The sequence below is a fragment of the Lolium rigidum genome, chromosome 6 (assembly GCF_022539505.1).
Source record: "Lolium rigidum isolate FL_2022 chromosome 6, APGP_CSIRO_Lrig_0.1, whole genome shotgun sequence".
In the NCBI taxonomy this organism is placed as follows: domain Eukaryota; kingdom Viridiplantae; phylum Streptophyta; class Magnoliopsida; order Poales; family Poaceae; genus Lolium; species Lolium rigidum.
In genome coordinates, this window is record NC_061513.1 from 309,298 (window position 1) to 313,453 (window position 4,156).

Genomic DNA, 4,156 nt, shown 5'->3' on the forward strand with positions numbered 1-4,156 from the left:
ATGTTAAGTAAGCAACCATCTTATCATGGTTAGGGAGATTAAACCCTAGCCAATGCAATATGGTGCCATCCAATATCTACAACCTAGAATTAAATCTCAACCCTAGTTTGTGTATCACTTGGGTGATCACAAATAAAACCTAAACCAAAATTAAGATTCAACCCATGTGTCATTAGGTAAATAGCATTTGAAACATAGATTTGCACATCAAATAAATCTTATGCTTCAATTCTTGAACATAAGAAAAACCTTGTGCTACATTATATGGTTAAACCCATATATGTAGTGATCAACTATTTATCTTTGTAACCAAGATCAACCATGATGAAACAATACCTACCTTAGATGATTTCAAAGATAATGATAGTGTTAACCTTAAAAGGGGGTTATAATAGAAGTTATAAAACCCTAACAAGTTGGTGCTCACATAAAATCATATGTAATCATCCACTTCTCAAATGGAAACCAAGTCTTAATAATAACCTCTGAAATACTTTGAGTTGAAATTATCAACTCTAATAAATCATAACAGAATTGATTCACAAGAAAAAGGAAATTAAAAATGAGAATATAAACTCATACATAATTGCTATTTTGAATAAACCACAAGTATGAAATATAATCAAATATAATTTTTTGTTTCAAATAAAGAATAGTGTAATAGTCATTGCACTATATCTTAATTCAGTAAACATAACAAGAAACCTGCAAATAAAATTTGAATCCAAATCAGATTCAAATAGAAAATATAAAACAGAAAATAGAAAAAGCAAAAAGAGGAAAAATAGAGAGAGGCTTACCTGGCCGTGCAGCCCGTAGAGAAGCCCACCATCTCAGCCCAGTAGCCAGCCCAGCCCAGTCCAATACCGATTCAACTCACCTGGGCGTCTTCTTTCTCCTTCTCCGCATGGTCGCCACCGAGACACCGTGATGGAGTTCGCCGGCCACCTCACCGTCGTCGATCAGGACGAGTTCGGACGCCAGAGACCAAGCCAGAGCTGCTCATAACCCCTCCCGCGTCCACCTTATCCAGTATCGCTAAGATTCGTGCCCGAATCAAGCAGCAACATCGTCGAGCATCCCGGCCAGTCACCGCCGTCGTGCCGCCATCTCAACGAACGCCTAGAGCTATAAATAGACCGAGAAGATCTCCGTGAATTCCTTGTTCTTCGAAGCCACTCCACTCTCCCTCAAACCCTCTCCATTTCTTATCAGCTTCAAGTACTGGCCGCCGGAGCTGTGGAAGAAGCCGGAGATAGGAGCCTCCCCAGTATCCGTGCAGTGGTCGAGTAGGTGCGCCTCGTCGTATACAGCGTCTGGTAGAAGCCCAGCATCCTGGGGAGGTCGGAGTTAGGCCGATTTAGCCGTTCCCTTTCTCCGGTCATCCTCGACATTCGCCAAATCGAGCTCGCCACCGCAGTCAATCCTCCTCGTCGAGCATGCTCTCAACTTCAGGGTGAGTATGCGCGCTCAGAGAACCCTTATTTGTGCAATTTCATCAACCGTAGCCTACGATTCGAGATCCCGCCGGAGTTGCTCCGCCGCGGGCATGTTTGCCGGCGACGCTCCGGTGACCCATTCGAAAATCCAGCACCACTATGATGTCCAGCGTGTCGAGGGGAGTCCGTAGGTACGAGTTTCGCTTCTGGGGGTGCCCTAAATCGGCGGCGCCGTCCCCAGGAGGCCGCCGGCGACTAAACATCGGCGAGGTCAACACACCCGGTCAAACTTGACCAGTCGCCGCTTACGTGGCAGCCTACGTGGCACGGGACCCACGGGTCAGTGTCTAACCCTAGGGTCTGCCACGGTAACAAAAGTTTTGTTCATTTGTATTTAATTCCAGAAAATTACTACAACTTCAAATGAATATAGAAAATTCAATTTAAGTCAGAAAAATGTAAATAAGATATTAAAATTCTTAGAAAAGAAAGCTCTGTCCAATAAAAATATAAAATGAAATTTATATTTTTAATAGAAATTCAATTATTTAATACTTGTTAATTAAGCCTTTTCCTTTAATTTAAAATACAATTAAAATTCAATAATTAGGAAAACCTTCTAAAATAAATATAAACCAGTTTGAAAATAAAGAAAACATTTAAGCTAATTTTCTTTAATTGTTATTTTTTTAAATCTTTATTAGTGGAAATTTAAACCCTAATTAATAATTACCCTAATTATTAATTGTCTAAAAATAATAAAATGCCAAATTCAATATTATTTTATTTACAAGTTACTAATAACTTCAAATTAAAATGAAGTTATTAATCCAATAATTATAGGGTAATTAGGAAACTCTAGTTCCTTTATACATGAAAAAGTAGTTCCATCATTTCATGTGATTCCTAAAACCCTAATATCATTAGGAACCCTAGCTCCATTACTTTATATGAACCCTAAATTATTTCCAAACCTAAACCTCAAGTTAACCTATGATCATGTTACTTCATTAGTAATCATAGATCCATAATTAATAGCTAAATGATTACCACGTTCACATAAAATATAGGAACCCTATCACCAACAATTTAGCATCCTATATATGTATACTTGATACGTCTCCGACGTATCGATAATTTCTTATGTTCTATGCCATATTATTGATGATACCTACATGTTTTATGCACACTTTATGTCATATTCGTGCATTTTCTGGAACTAACCTATTAACAAGATGCCGAAGTGCCAGTTCCTTTTTCTCGCTGTTTTTGGTTTCGAAATCCTAGTAACGAAATATTCTCGGAATTGGACGAAACGAAGACCCGGGGGCCTATTTTTCCACGGAGCTTCCGGAAGACCGAAGAACACACGAAGTGGGGCCACGAGGTGGCGACACCACAAGGCGGCGCGACCCGGGGGGCCCGCGCCGCCCTATGGTGTGGCCCCCTCGTCCGGCCCCGACTACGCCCTTTCGCCTACTTAAAGCCTCCGTCGCGAAACCCACGATGCGAAAAACCACGATACGGAAAACCTTCCGGAGACGCCGCCGCCGCCGATCCCATCTCGGGGGATTCGCGAGATCTCCTCCGGCACCTGCCGGAGAGGGGATTCATCTCCCGGAGGACTCTACACCGCCATGGTCGCCTCCGGAGTGATGAGTGAGTAGTTCACCCCTGGACTATGGGTCCATAGCGGTAGCTAGATGGTTGTCTTCTCCTCATTGTGCTTCATTGTCGGATCTTGTGAGCTGCCTAACATGATCAAGATCATCTATCCGTAATTCTCTATGTTGTGTTTGTCGGGATCCGATGGATAGAGAATACCATGTCATGTTAATTATCAAGTTATTACATATGTGTTGTTTATGATCTTGCATGCTCTCCAGTTACTAGTAGAGGCTCGGCCAAGTTTTTGCTCTTAACTCCAAGAGGGAGTACTTATGCTCGATAGTGGGTTCATGCCCGCATTGACACCCGGGACGATGCGATGAAAGTTCTAAGGTTGTGTTGTGCTCGTTGCCACTAGGGATAAAACATTGGCGCTATGTCCGAGGATGTAGTTGTTGATTACATTGCGCACCATACTTAATGCAATTGTCTGTTGCTTTGCAACTTAATACTGGAGGGGTTCGGATGATAACTCGAAGGTGGACTTTTTAGGCATAGATGCGGTTGGATGGCGGTCTATGTACTTTGTCGTAATGCCCAATTAAATCTCACTATACTTATCATGTCATGTATGTGCATTGTTATGCCCTCTCTATTTGTCAATTGCCCGACTGTAATTTGTTCACCCAACATGCTTTTATCTTATGGGAGAGACACCTCTAGTGAACTGTGGACCCCGGTCCATTCTTTTATACTCGAAATACAAATCTGCTTCGCAATACTTGTTTTACTATTTTCTCTCGCAAACAATCATCTTCCACACAATACGGTTAATCCTTTGTTACGAGCAAGCCGGTGAGATTGACAACCTCACTCGTTTCGTTGGGGCAAAGTACTTTGGTTGTGTTGTGCAGGTTCCACGTTGGCGCCGGAATCTCCGGTGTTGCGCCGCACTACATCTCGCCGCCATCAACCTTCAACGTGCTTCTTGACTCCTACTCGGTTCGATTAAACCTTGGTTTCTAGTCGAGGGAAACTTGCCGCTGTGCGCATCACACCTTCCTCTTGGGGTTCCCAACGGACGTGTCAACTACACGCATCAAGCAAAT